Genomic DNA, 15,777 nt, shown 5'->3' on the forward strand with positions numbered 1-15,777 from the left:
TCAAGTTTTACTGCTTATCTTCGTCTACTGCTACAGTCGGGTTTCACCTTTACCCGGAGAGGCCCTTTACACACTTACTGCTCTCCGTAAATACTCAACAGCTCCTCCACGCGAAAAAGTAAAGTCGAATGTCCGGCGGACGAGAGTTGACAATGATACTTGTAGATGATTGATAGATGAAAATCGTTTGTAAATAATGAATTATTTTTCATTAGCTGGTGGTCTTTAAAATATAAGTTATTCAGATATGAACTAATCGGCACTGGACGCAGAAAGTCTGTTGCTGGTGCTTAGAGCAGGTCTTTATGACTCGATCTCCTTGTAGAAAGCATATAAGCGAACTAAGTTTACTGGTACCGTTTGGTGAGTACCAAACGTTACGTGACGTGCCTGTCCTTGAACGCGATCTGTTTTTGAGGAGCCGAGCGGTTTTAGGCGCTTCATCTGGAACCGCGCGACCGCTACGGTCGTAGGTTCGAATCCTGCCTCGGGCATGGATGTGTGTGATGTCCTTAGGTTAGTTAGGTTTAAGTAGTTCTAAGTTCTAGGGGACTGATGACCTCAGACGTTAAGTCCCATAGTGCTCAGAACCATTTGAACAATTTTTTGTTTTTCAGGAGAGCGGCGACTGCGTCTCGGAGAGCGGCAACAAGGCGCAACAAGAAAGTTGGCTCTCGGGCCTGCCGCCGTACGTGTGCGCGCGCTGCCTTTGCAGCTTCTCCCAGAAGGACCACTTGTGCTCTCACGTCTGCTGTCATGGTGGCACCGTCCGAGCAGACGACAGACGCCGGTCTGGAGAGTCGTCCACGCCTTCTGGCGCCCTCGGTCCGTCGCGCAACACCAGCGTCATCATTAGCGCAACGCCGCCTACGATACCCGACCGCACGGCCTCCGCCGAGGCGTCGCACCCACCACCGCCCCCGCGGATGCCGTCGCAGCCACAGCCGTCGCTGTCGCTACCTCGCCAGAACACCGACGTCGGCGCATCAAGAGTCCGTTGCCACATAATGGAGCCAAAGGGATCGTAGGTCGTGTTCTATAAGAGGGATGATACCATACAATCCCTGAGAGAAATTGCGGGAAGGGCTCATTTATTGTGCTTCGCTCTGGCATGAACTGAAGGCCACAACATTTGAATTAGTGTGTGATGGGACTGTTATCGTAGATGTCGAGGAAAGACAAAAGCAGTCCACGTACTCTATAAAGTATCGCGTCATTAACTGCTGTCATAATAAGTTCTACAAATGGTGAATTCACCCCTGCCATCTGGTACTCTGTGTTATTAGTGATTTAGATAAATGACGCGCATGTATGGAACTTCACCCCTAGCAAGAAGTCTACTGATCATCGATACAGACGGTTCGGCTTCTGGGAGCTGCCAAGGTAGAATTTGCACAAATTTTTAGTGTCCACTGGCGATAATATCCTGAGGTGTAACATCTGCTCTTCCGTTCAGCAGAGCAGAAATAAGACTAGCTACTGCAGTACAGCTGAGACGGCCTGCTGCGCCATGCCATCAAGTCCAGAAATGATTTGATGTAAGCAGATTTTGTTCCACCATAGGTTTAAACCGGTGACTTGCGCTAGCAGTTCCACGTGGCACAGCTCCTTCGCCCTCCTGGAGCTACGATACTGTGATAATTTCGTACACATAGTCGACACTGGCACACTTGTTGTGCATATATGCTGCTCCCAGTCACGTATCTAAAAATATCACTGCCACTACTAGTGTGCCGGTGTGCTCCTAGGTGCACGAGTTTGTGCAGTAACGCTGAGTCTGCTGTTTCAGCATGCTAACCTGCTTTGCAACATTGAATTGGTCCTGTTGAATTATTAGAGTAGCGACAATTTGCTCTTTCCCATTGTCAGCAAGTCTTCAATACAATGCTTGCATTGTGTAACTTGCGTATGTAAAGACATTATTCTGACTGACTGACTGACTGACTCATCATCGCCCAGCCCAAACCGCTAAGGACAGAAAGTTGAAGTATGGGAGGGTGTTCATCTTATACTGTATGCATCATTTAAGAAATGATTGTCCGAAATTCTAATCCTAAGAGGGTGAAATAGGGGATGAAAGGCTGTCTGAAAGTATGTCGCTACTAACGGAATTTTGAATCTAGAACTACGAAAACTGGTATTTGGTTTCTAAGTCACAAAATTAGAATTACGTGTTTCAGCATTTTTAGAAATTTAACTAGTAAAGGGGTAACAAAGTGAAAGGTATTTCAAAATGAATATTTACTCAAGAACTAATAAAGGATTCTTAAGACTGCATCTATGACAAGTGGCATCTGACTTCTCGGTTATAAATTTAAAAAAAAGGTGTTTCAGTGTTTCTGGAAATTCAAACCCTAAGAGAATGCAATAGCGGGTGAAAACTTTTAGAAAATATTTCTTTACATAAAAAAATTTAAAGATAAATTTATAAAAATTGGTACTTCATACATAGATATTTGTTAGGGGAGAAAGCTGCTATGTAAATACCTCCGAAAGAACGCAAAATGCATGATTAAGAAAAACTTTGAACTCCAGCTACCAGAATCACTTTTTAGTCAGAAGTACCTTCGGAAAGGACCATGCTTATATGGCCTTAATTAGCGTTAAAACGTCAGAAGGTGCTTCGTGGGCACATAAGAATTTCATTAAATAAAATAAAAAGAATCTTTCTGTCCAAATAGTCTATGCGAGCGATGCAGGGAGCGCTAAGGAAGTTTTCGTGTAAGTGAACTTCAGGATGACGTAGGAACTATCTATCCACAAACACATTTTACCATTGAGACACAGACAGATGTAAGACTCAGTTTCTTAGACCTCACCACACATAAGAGAAACAACAAACATGAATTCACAGTTTATAGGAAACCTACAAACACCAGCATAATTTATCTCACCCAACCCGATCACCCCAGAAGCCATAAACACGCAGATTTCAGTTACTGTAGAGAAAAAAACAAGAATACCTATAATCAATCTTGCTTGCACAGAAGAACTAAACACAACAAAGCAAACTGCAAAAGAGAGTTGATCCAGTACAATGGCAGTACATAAAATTCACAATAATATACGAAAACAGGCAACACAATCATAAAACATGCACACAGGCAGATACAACACAACATACAACAAATCTGTTGACAGCAGGCAACAAATGGCACATAATGGCATAAACTACAAAGTTACGCATAGGGCGGGCAGCATACTATAGAGACAAGGAACCGACATATCACAGCAAACCAACAACACAAGAAAGAACAGATGTGTTACGCATACCACGAACATTAAGAAATATAGCAAATCTGATAGCTACTAATTAATCTGAATTGCTATTACGCGGTACAGGTGGGCGAAACTTGGGGCAATTTTATAACCAGATACACAGAACAACTCAGAGCACTGGAAAATAACAGAACCCCCTCAACATTTACTTATTACCTAGTAACACAGAATCACCACCGGATGAACATAGAAACTCAGTTAGAAATTCTCAAAACTAGTAACAGCCTGTGCCATAAATTAACAACAGAAAAAAATTAACACACCCAAAAAATCAGTAACGCTAGTGAGAAGGTACTAAATCGATACACACTGTTCAATAAAGAAGTCTTTTCTGCAATACAATAAATGTACAAATAACCGCTGCCCCAATACATCATATGGCTACCCTTTAAAATCAAATTTTATAGCCCATGCGCCACACCACTCGCTCTACCCACCTCTTCGTAACTGTCTCCCACTACCCCCCCCCCCCCCTTCTACGCTTTCAACCGCTTCCCTCCCTCCCTCTCCCCCCCCCCCCTCTCTCTCTGTCTCTCTCTTTCTATCTCTCTCTCTTCCTGTCTGTCACACCTATACAGCCATAAAAACAAGCCAAACATCAAACGTCCATCACATCTTAAATCTCCCATCACACCACTTTGTACTTCAGCGACAAACCTTGCAAAACTCTTTTGCAACAGCAAGAAACGACAACAGCAAAATAAACAAGCGCCTTAACAGGACACGCAGACACGCAAGAGAAACAACCCAGCAATTTCGAGAAACCGTAAGTAACATTATAAATAACGCGATAAATAGTGATTATCACTAGGAAATAAACGCCTGACTCAAGACTTTCTTGGTATATTCTCCATTGAGAATTTCTTTGGAGGTAAAATGTTCATTTAGATGACCTACTTCATAAAAATGGTTTTAGATACTATGTTAGAAAGGAAGCAAAAGAAAGCAACAAATACTTTTTGATGATCCTGTGTAAAGTAATGTAAGAAGTGAAATCGACAGAATGAGGTTTTTGCAAAATCCAATTAGCAAAAGAATGAGGTTAGATCGTTTTGGCCAGACTACTGCATGATAACATCGAGCCATCAAGAAACTGCGAAAATTTATAAACACAAGTAAGTGGCATCCCCGCTCAGTAATAAATACACAAAGTGACCACTGTCAGAACAACCTGAAACATTCCGACGTTAAACTGATGTCTCATGGCTCCCCGGACCTCAGTAATCACTTTTCCAGCCATGGCTACTTTTCCCGGCTCGCCACTAGTTGTATCCACAGGACTACGATACATCGAAACTGTTTCAGCTGAAGCAAGAGGATACTTAAATAAATAAAATGAGCCGGGAAATTAACATACAGTGACAGAAAAAGACAAAGAACAAACCCAGTCAGAGATTCAGTGAGTTTAAGGGTCCTGCCGACTAAACATTACACACAGGATGTGAGATTCACATCCAAAAAACGAAATCACTTAATAACTAGTAGCAGAAAAGAACTAGACACTCAACCAAACCACATGACCATCGGTTCCCGCATACTGTACCTGTTAATTCATTTGCACATTGATTTGTGACACCTGGTGAATTTCACAGGTTGAGAGGGTATGCAATGCTACTGCAGTAATTACACAATCAAGTCATATTTATAAATAACATGATGGAATGAGCTTCCTTATCAGTATGACGTTGCAACAGCTGTGTCCTGGATCCATGCACTGATTCAATTTGGAGTGATGTCATAAAACCGTTGTATGTGCTCCTAAAGGCAATGTGGCCCACAGCTGTTGTACCTGAGACTTCATACATGGATACTGGCACTGAACTGGAGTTAATACCCGTCTTAGTCCCTCACACTTTCTGTGGGGAACAAATCCGAATGATCTCACTGACAATGGGAGTATTCCTATAGCACGCACACATTCCATCGACATATGTGGCATTTGTGGACGAGCATTGTCGTGTTGAAAAATGACACTATGATACTGTCGCATGAGAGGTAACACGTGGACGCACGATGCGTGCGTTAGACTTCTCTCAAACAGTACCAGCCATGACATTAAGTCATACCCGATAGCTTCCCACGCAGTGAATCTGGGAGTAACCCCACTGTGCCTCCCCAAATCACTGGAAGAATGACACCTCTGATCGCCGCCATACTTGCCGCCGATATTCGTCCGAAGTAGTTCAGAACCGCTATTCATTCCCAGTGTGACGCCATTAACCAGCCTCCCACGCTTCCCTGTCGCAGCAACACTCCAAACGCAGCCATTTTCGTTGTGCTGTAAACGGTAGGCTGTGGGTGGGTCGGTAATTCCTTAGAGCGGCAGCTGCTCGTATCTGGCAGTGGTGCGGACGACTCCGAATGTGGCAGCTAATTCATAACTTTTTCTCGGATGACAGGTTCAGATATAAGGTAGTTATGATGCGCTTGATGCACAATATAGCGCTCCTCCTTTGTGGTGGACAGACGTGGTCTGCAGGAACCCTGACAACGAGTACACCCCCACTAAGAGCACTACTGGTCCCCTAGAAGGATCCCAACCTAGTGGCAGTCAGTTGGGTCGGGAGCGGGCACAGTTGGCGCATTTAATTAATCGAGTGCCTGATTTGAGTACGTTAGATTCGGGAGAGCATCATAAAAAATCGGCCGCTGAGTTGGGAACTCCGGTGAGCGTGTAGCACTTTAAGCTTCCATGCTTGGAATTGGATGGGAGGAAGTTCGAAGATAGTGACTTCCGCTATCAGGGGGAACATGGGGGCCAGGCTGGGGGTGGCATTGTTCCAGCGGTTGTTAAGTTAGATGCCGTGTTTTCTAAGTTGCCTAACCCTCTGGCTTATTTCTTTCAGGGTCTGATCAAATTGATTTTAGAGCGTATTGATGAAATAGAAAATCTATGGTGGTTGTTGGTTTGTCTCGAACAGCACGCGAACATTTTTCGCGTTCCGCACCACGTGATCCTGTCGTAGCTATAGTCGCTAGCTAGAGGCGAGTTGCAGAACATCGTCTCACGAGACCCGGCCGAAGAGTTTACCTCGTAACAATTAAGGGGCCTCGTAATTAATCAAGGATTAACCACCGGGGTTCGGAAATAACTTGAGCGCCGCCACATTTGGGAAATGCAGCGGGGTGACGAGCAGTTGTATCAGTATGTCGATAGAGTCCACAAGGCCTCCTTGGGATTGCTGATTGAATTACCTGAACGCGAATTAGTTTCTATCGTTCTCAAGGGAATGTGTGCAGCGGATAAGTCGCATTTTGTTTCCCGTAAGCAGCCTGAGACCTGTGGAGAACTCCTTGAAGTGATTATAGCAGCCTCTGCATTACCTCTTGAGAGCCACGGGCTCGGGAGGTCGCAGGGCGCGACCTAGTGGCCGATTACGGTTTATCCACATCCATTGAAGTTAGCAAAACAGAACCCAGGCGTTGTTTCAGATGAGGCAGTACAGCTCATTTGGTACTCTCTTGTGATCAGCCTTGTGCTCCTGGGCTAATAGATGACGCAGGGCTGGCACGCGAAAACGGGTTCGAACCTTTAGGACTTGGTGCACTCGCGTGGCCACCCCCGCATCATCCCCTTTGCCTCATGTTTGTTCTCGGGCAGGTGGCGAGCCTGTTTGCGCTCTCTTGCATTTCGGCAGTTCCTTGTCATTATTGAGTGTTGAGTGGTTTTTGGAATCTGAGCATCTTACTAGACTTCGTTCGGTCCCATCCCCGGTGCTGAGATGTCGGGTGGCCAAAGGCTAGGTGTTACCTTTGCAGGGTTGGGTCCGGGATAGCGTATCGGTTGCCGATGTTTCCTGGCCTGTATCTTTAGCCCTGGTTAAGGGACTGCCTGTTAATCTAATATTGGGTTGTGATTTCAGTTATAAACCAGGCTCGTCTTGGATTATTACGGGCACACCTTTTCCTTTCTCTCCTGGCGAGAAGTTTGGCCTTTGTGAGTGCGCTAAACCTGGTGTATGGTGAATTGCCGGGACCTTCGGCATAGAGGTGGCAGCTAATGAATTTGATCTGGCCCAATCAGGCGTCTCAGCTACGCGATTTGTTGCACAGTTTTTCTCAGCTGCTTAGCGATAGCCTGGGTGTCACCAGCGTCTTGAATATCATATCCCTTTGTCCGATGACACCTTCGTTAGGCAATCTCCATACCGCCTCTCACCCCCGATGTTTAAGATACTCAGGACTAAGATATCTCAGATGCTGCCACAAGGAGTGATCAGATCCTCTACTTCTGCTTATGCTTCTCCAATTTTTCTTATACCTAAGGATCAGGGGCGGGATTTCAGACCTGTCGTTGACTACCGCCGTTTGAACGCCAAGGTTGTACTTGAATCAGTACCCCTGCCGGATTTGCGTAATTCTTTTACTTGGTTTGCCGGCGCTAATTGGTTTACTGTTCTTGATTTGAATCAGGTCTATTATCAAATTACGTTGGCTGAAGAATGTAAACATTTCACTGCCTTTTGTAATGATTGGAACTTGTTCGAGTTTAACAGAGTCCCCTGTGGGTTAGCTACCGGAGCGGCGGTGCCTACTCCTTTATTGGATAATATTCTTGGGGAATTGAAGTTAGTCTGTGACTATAGTTATTTGGACGACTTGGTTATCTGTAGTCATTCGTTTGAGGATCATTTGGAGCATTTCCGCAAGTTCTTTTGAGTTTACAATGAGCTGGTCTAACTGTTAAACTTAGTAAAATTACGCTAGCTAGGCGGGAGTTATCTTTCTTAGGCCATATAGTCTCGGGTCAGATTATTCGCATTGACCAAGGCCGGACGAAAGCCCTGCGGGAATGGCCTCCTCCTGTTGATAAGCGGGGAATCGCTAGATTTATAGGCATGGCACATTACGTTTGGCGTTTTGTGCCCACTTTTGCTCAGTTGGCGGCACCCTTTAATCAGTTACACAGTAAAGGCTTGCGTTTTGAATGGGGACCTGCCCAGGAGGCCGCCTTAGAGCATATTAAGACAGCGATAGCCAAACCGCCGGTTATTGGGGTACCCGATTGTAGCAAAAGGTTTATCGTGCAGATTGATGCTTCTATTGCCGGTATTTCAGCTGTTCTCCTCCACGAATTTGAGGGGCGGAGATAACCACTAGCTTACGCGTCTCGGCGGTTGACATATGCCGAGCTTAAGTACTCTGCCTGTGAGTGCGAGGGCTTGGTCGTTTTGTATCTACCTTGAGCATCGGGTTTTCCAATTTGAAACCGACAATCAAGCGTTGAGCCGCGTAAGACTGGCCGTATTGCCAGGTGGGCAGTACGTATTTCGGCGTTCCAGTTCGAAGTTAAACATGTTAAAGGTTTTTAAAATGTGTTGGCGAATGTTCTCAAAAATGGCTATGAGCACTATGCGACTTAACAGCTGAGGTCAACAGTCCCTAGAACTTAGAACTACTTAAACCTAACTAACCTAAGGACATCACACACATTCATACCCGAGGCAGGATTCGAACCTACGACCGAAGCGGTCGCGCGGTTCCAGACTGAAGAGCCTAGAACCGCACGGCCACTCTGGGCGGCCGAATGTTCTCAGCCGGATATTTACCGAAGACTTGTCTAGTCAGGGAAGGGAGCAGGTAGACGGCGACAATCTTAATTGTGTGGTGTTAGGTGAAATTCCCCTTTTGTTTGAGTACACTGCGCACAATCAGGATCAGGACCCTGGGTGGGCTGGTATTGAACAACGTGTGTTGGCACGATAGATCTCGGAAGAATATGGGATTAAGAGGGATATTCTTTGCAAGAAGATGGGCAATGCTAAGGAGTCTAAGATCTGTTGGCCTGCTACCTTGGTGCGTCCGGTCTTCCGTTATTTTCCTGACACATTGGTGGGTTGCCACTTAGGGACTTATAAGACGCTCCAAAAGATCAAGGATCATTTAACTTGGCCCTCTATAGACCATGATGTTGGACAAATGATAGCTCAATGTCACTTGTGTAACATAGGGAAACCCAACAACGCCCTTCAACAAGGCTGGCTGAGTTCAGAACGAGAGTTCTCTCCCACGCACAAGCTCTATATTGATTATATGGGGCCTTTCCTTCGGACTAAAAGGGGTCATCAATATGAACTCTTTACGATTGATGCATTTTCTAGGTTTACTTGTTTCCTTCCGAGTCAGAACGTTACCGCTACCACCACAATTAAACACTTGACTAGTGTCTTTATCGTTCTCTGTCCACCTAAGAAGCTGGTTAGTGATAACGCTCCTGCCTTTCTTTCGGGCCACTTTAAGGCCTTCTGCTTTCAGAATGGTGTTAAGAGTGTCACCACCACCCCGTATTATCCCCAGGGCTCCTTTGCGGAAAGGGTTAATCGGAATCTTAAGTCCGCTTTGATTATTCATCAACAGAAAACACCCAGCAAATGGGACTCCAGTCTTCCCTGGCACAGTTTTGCCTTTTCATGAAGCATCAAGAGTTACGCCTGCATACTTGATCTTTTCCTACCCAGTTAATTCCCCTCTTTCCAAGTTGTGGAGAATTCAGAATCTTATTCCACCTGACTTTAATCCGCGGGCTGTCAAGGAAAACTGGAACTGGACCAGGTGTAATATACCCAGAGCTCATTATAAGCAAGCTGAGCGTTATAATCGTAATCGGGAAACATTTAAGGGCAGGCTGGGGAACCAAGTTTATGTCCGCAATTTCCAATGGAGGCAGGTGCGTGGCGGTAACCTTAGTAAATTTTCTCCTCGTTTTCTTGGGCCTTGCGTATATTAGGCCCGGTAAATCTCTTGGTTAAGGAAAACAGCTCAGGCAAGCAATATCAGGTTTATTTTAGTCAAGTTAAGTAGCTCTTCCTGGGTTAAGTTTGAGGGGGAAACTATACGTTTCCTTGAACTTGGCTGTCTATCTGTGTTTGGTTTCCCGCCGTTCTTGCGGTTATGCTGTGGTTCTTCCTCCTTCTACGTGTGGCAGCAGCGATGTGTATCGATATTTGCACTGTGTACCATCTTTGGTCTTGTGCATATACACTCCTGGAAATGGAAAAAAGAACACATTGACACCGGTGTGTCAGACCCACCATACTTGCTCCGGACACTGCGAGAGGGCTGTACAAGCAATGATCACACGCACGGCACAGCGGACACACCAGGAACCGCGGTGTTGGCCGTCGAATGGCGCTAGCTGCGCAGCATTTGTGCACCGCCGCCGTCAGTGTCAGCCAGTTTGCCGTGGCATACGGAGCTCCATCGCAGTCTTTAACACTGGTAGCATGCCGCGACAGCGTGGACGTGAACCGTATGTGCAGTTGACGGACTTTGAGCGAGGGCGTATAGTGGGCATGCGGGAGGCCGGTTGGACGTACCGCCGAATTGCTCAACACGTGGGGCGTGAGGTCTCCACAGTACATCGATGTTGTCGCCAGTGGTCGGCGGAAGGTGCACGTGCCCGTCGACCTGGGACCGGACCGCAGCGACGCACGGATGCACGCCAAGACCGTAGGATCCTACGCAGTTTCGTAGGGAACCGCACCGCCACTTCCCAGCAAATTAGGGACACTGTTGCTCCTGGGGTATCGGCGAGGACCATTCGCAACCGTCTCCATGAAGCTGGGCTACGGTCCCGCACACCGTTAGGCCGTCTTCCGCTCACGCCCCAACATCGTGCAGCCCGCCTCCAGTGGTGTCGCGACAGGCGTGAATGGAGGGACGAATGGAGACGTGTCGTCTTCAGCGATGAGAGTCGCTTCTGCCTTGGTGCCAATGATGGTCGTATGCGTGTTTGGCGCCGTGCAGGTGAGCGCCACAATCAGGACTGCATACGACCGAGGCACACAGGGCCAACACCCGGCATCATGGTGTGGGGAGCGATCTCCTACACTGGCCGTACACCACTGGTGATCGTCGAGGGGACACTGAATAGTGCACGGTACATCCAAACCGTCATCGAACCCATCGTTCTACCATTCCTAGACCGGCAAGGGAACTTGCTGTTCCAACAGGACAATGCACGTCCGCATGTATCCTGTGCCACCCAACGTGCTCTAGAAGGTGTAAGTCAACTACCCTGGCCAGCAAGATGTCCGGATCTGTCCCCCATTGAGCATGTTTTGGACTGGATGAAGCGTCGTCTCCCGCGGTCTGCACGTCCAGCACGAACGCTGGTCCAACTGAGGCGCCAGGTGGAAATGGCATGGCAAGCCGTTCCACAGGACTACATCCAGCATCTCTACGATCGTCTCCATGGGAGAATAGCAGCCTGCATTGCTGCGAAAGGTGGATATACACTGTACTAGTGCCGACATTGTGCATGCTTTGTTGCCTGTGTCTATGTGCCTGTGGTTCTGTCAGTGTGATCATGTGATGTATCTGACCCCAGGAATGTGTCAATAAAGTTTCCCCTTCCTGGGACCATGAATTCACGGTGTTCTTATTTCAATTTCCAGGAGTGTAGTTTCCGGCTAGGGTTTGTACACGTAGTCGGTCGGTTGGTGTGGACCAGGGGGATATCTCTGTGCGGGGCAGTCGGGTGGGTCTGCTGGCGGTCCCTGCGCAGTGTCGGAGCGCATGTGGAGCTGTCCGATTGCTACGAGCTTCGTGGCTCACCGACCCAGGACGTCAAAGTTGAGTGGTGTCTTAAGTACCCAAGCCACGTCCGTACATGTTGTGTCGTTCGTTTCGGTGGTTCGCTGTTTGGGAGCTTTTCCTGTGAGCAACACTAAGTGGTTGTAGTGGTGAAATCGAGACGCCATGCTGTGGAAATAAGTATATTGGTTCACTACAATTCAAGTGCACCAGCGGAATTTTCTGACTTGTGGCCGGTAGTGTTCTGGTTACCTGCCCTGGCTACTAACGTAATTTCAGGCAGTGACCTTTCCTCACCTGTTTTCGCTGTCCCACACGGTGTGTAGTTTTGACAGCTTAATACATATTTCTTTGTGGATAATCACGTCCGTAACAGTTTGGTCTTTGAGTTTTCATGTACCGACTGGTGGCTAGCAAGTCGTTTGGTCGGTCAGTCCATCAATGTCTCTTGGTTGGGTTACCGACGGATTAAGTGTAGCTTGGCCCACCACCTATCTCACCTAAGTGAACGTTAATTGTTTCGACGGCAGCCCCACCCCCCCTCCCCCTGGAGGTGTCTGAGTGCCGTTGTCTATACTGTCCTTTTAATGGGAGTTTAATGGTCTTTTGGTAATTCTTATAGCCAACGCTTTAAAAGACCAAGATTTTTATTGTGTTTTATGTAAATCAAGGGATCAAGGGCCTTCAGCCTGTATAAGTAAGTTTGAATTCAGGCAAATGGATATTTTGCTGAAAGTTATTGTTGTGCTATCTTTTCATTTAGTGAGCTGTCAGCCACTTAAAACTTAAAGGTTTAAGGTATTTGAATTTTTGGAAAATCAATTGAGGGCCTTCAGAAGCATAAAACCTTATTCTTAAATTTAGTTATTGCCATTGCGCTGCTTTTTCATTTAGTGTGCTTGCGGCCTCTTAAAACTTGAAGGTTAAGGTATTTTTGAATTTTTGGAAAAACAACTGTGGGCCTTCAGCCGTTTAAAGGCTTATTCTCAAAATTTCCCCTACTGCCTTAAAATATTATGGTAATATATTTTAAAATTTTGAAATTTAATTGTGGCCTTCACCTGTTGCACCTTTTATATGTTTGTTCTATCCACTTTGACTTTGAGGGTTTCAGTCTAGCTGTGATATATATAATTTGCAACTTTAACTATGTGTCTTCAGTCACTAGAAATTTATCTTGTTGATTTTTAAGATTTCTTTTTTGAAGGCCTTCAGCTGTGAAAGAACTGGATTTTGAAACTCGTAGTTGTAAAGGTTCGACTATGTACCATTTTGGTTTAAATGAGTTATTAAACTACAATAAATTACAATTTTGAAGTGAAACTGACTGCCGCCTTATTTGGCCCTTTCCACAATCCTAATCAACTGTTCTGTCCACGGGTTTAGCGGGTGTTTCAAACGCAATATTTCAAACTAATGCAAATCTTACGAATAAAAATTACTCCTGTTTTAAAATAGGTTTTAGTTAAAAACAAGAAATAGCTATGCTGCTATGGCTAATTGACATTTCTGCTTTTTAACTCGATTATCAGATCAAAATGAGAAATACCTGTTATAACAGAGACCGAACAAATATCGAAAAATACCAATTATTCAGAGCTAAAATCGGTCAGTTTTTCCCATCCCTATGCGGTATCCGCACTATATTACTTACGATGCGATGGACTATACAGGATGATTTTTTTCTACGGTGTGCGAACTCTAGGGATTGATCGATGAGAGAATACGGAACAAAAAAGGTCTAACGAACTTATGTCCGGAAATGCATGGTTTCCGTACTAGAGACCATTTATTCAATCATCTATTGTTACAGACACTGCAGTCTGATACGTGCTGCATCATGCAGCCACAGTTACAGCATGTGTTGAAAATGGTCCCCAAGTGCCTCAACGCATCCGTCTATGGTCCCGGCGGAGGTTCGAGTCCTCCCTCGGGCATGAGTGTGTGTGTTTGTCCTTAGAATAATTTAGGTTAAGTAGTGTGTAATCTTAGGGACTGATGACCTTAGCAGTTAAGTCCCATAAGATTTCACACACATTTGAACATTTGAGCATCCGTCTACGTGCGAAAGCATATTCTGTCTCACACGGTATATTGATAATTTTTACTTATGGACCGTCTGACAGCAACTGAATAAAACACAATTTTAGTGCCATACGCGTTTCGTCTTTATTTTCTGCAAGGCATCATCAGTGGCCTGGAATATGTATATATGTTTGCTATTTAATTTACATTTTTGTCATTGAACCTGTAGGCTATAAACAGTTCTGGTGGTTGGCATTTCCTGTTAAGTAGTAATGTCTTAAACTGTACTTACAGGTTGCATGGACAATTTCTTAGATATTACGCTCCTGTTGCATTTTTGGTGTTGTTCTTCTTCTTATGAATGCCGATTTGCGGTTTTTTTCGACATTTCACAGCACTATGAACTGAACGTTTGTTTCAATGTAATGTTTTGGTTTCCGTTGCTAACTGTCAAACGTTTTTGCCAAAGATCGAATGTTATTGCCAAACTTTCGAGTCTAATTATTGAAGTATCCGTGATCTGCTCGTGTATGCATTTGTGTATGTGTTTGTGTATGTGTGTGTGTTTGTGTGTGTGTGTGTGTGTGTGTGTGTGTGTGTGTGTGTGTGTGTCTGTGTGTTTTGGTGTGGTACATATATAATTCTTTTTTTTTTTTTGGCTCTGCTTATGTGTATGTATGTGTGTGTGTGTGTGTGTGTGTGTGTGTGTGTGTGTGTGTGTGTGTATGTGTCCAGAATGTGAAGGGGGAAGAGTTTTTCTGTTTTATCATATCATTTCCTTTATTAAGTGTAGTAGGATGCCTGTGATGATGTATGTTTCTTCATTTGTGACATGTTTGTTTTCTGCTATGGCTTTCTGGATGTGGAAGTTTCCTTGCGTTTGTATAAGATGTTTGTCATGGTTGCTTATTCTCATTATTTTCATTACTTGTTCCATGTTTGTAGGATGATGGTTATGGTGTTTTAAATGTTCTGCAAATGTGGAATGGTTTGTTTCATACTTCCAACATCTGATATGTTCTTTGTATCGTGTTTCAAAATTCCTGCCTGTCATGCCTATGTATACTGCATCACAACTTTGACATTCAAGTTTATATATTCCTCGTTGTTGGAATTTATCCCTCTTGGTAGCTGGCTGGCTTAGGTGCGATTGGAGGGTTTGCCCAGGCTTATATGCTATTTTGAATGTTTGCAACTCAGTGTAAGTACGGTTCAAAACATTCCTACTTTATAGGAAATACCAACCACCAGAACTGTTTATAACCTATAGGTCCAGTGACAAAAATGTAAATTAAATAGCAAACATATGTATACGTTCCAAGCCACTGATGGTGCCTTGCAGAAAATAAAGGCGAATGGCGTATGGTACTAAAATTGTGTTTTATTCAGTTGCTGTCGGACGGTCCATAAGTAAAAATTATCAATATACCGTAATATTACACGCAACTGAGGAAGACAGAACTACAAAAGTTGAAGATGTCTGTCTCACACGTTTACATCGGCCAGGCTGCATCCCAACAGTGTCAAAGGCAGCACGAATACGCAGCTCCAATGTCACCACATCTGGAATGGCTTCTCCATACACGATACCCTTCACATGGCCCCTTGACCAGAACTCACACGAGTTCAGATCCGGTGAACGAGCAGGCTATGCAGCTGGACCCTCTCATCGGACGTTAACGGCGAAGTGGGCTGGAGCACCGTCATGTAGTAGCCACATAATAAGTGTCAGTTTTTCCAGCAGGAGAGGCAAAGTCACTCATAAGAAACGCCGATAGTTCTGGCCTTATAGGCGACGTGGAAGGAAGACTGGTCCCAAATACGGTCGCCAGTTATCGAGGACCGCACATTATGGCTCAACCGATGCGAATGATTCGCTGACACCATATCGTGGAGGTTCTGCATATTATCCCACAGATGACTGTTATGGAAGTTTAA

The sequence above is a fragment of the Schistocerca serialis genome, chromosome 7 (assembly GCF_023864345.2).
Source record: "Schistocerca serialis cubense isolate TAMUIC-IGC-003099 chromosome 7, iqSchSeri2.2, whole genome shotgun sequence".
In the NCBI taxonomy this organism is placed as follows: Eukaryota; Metazoa; Arthropoda; class Insecta; order Orthoptera; family Acrididae; genus Schistocerca; species Schistocerca serialis.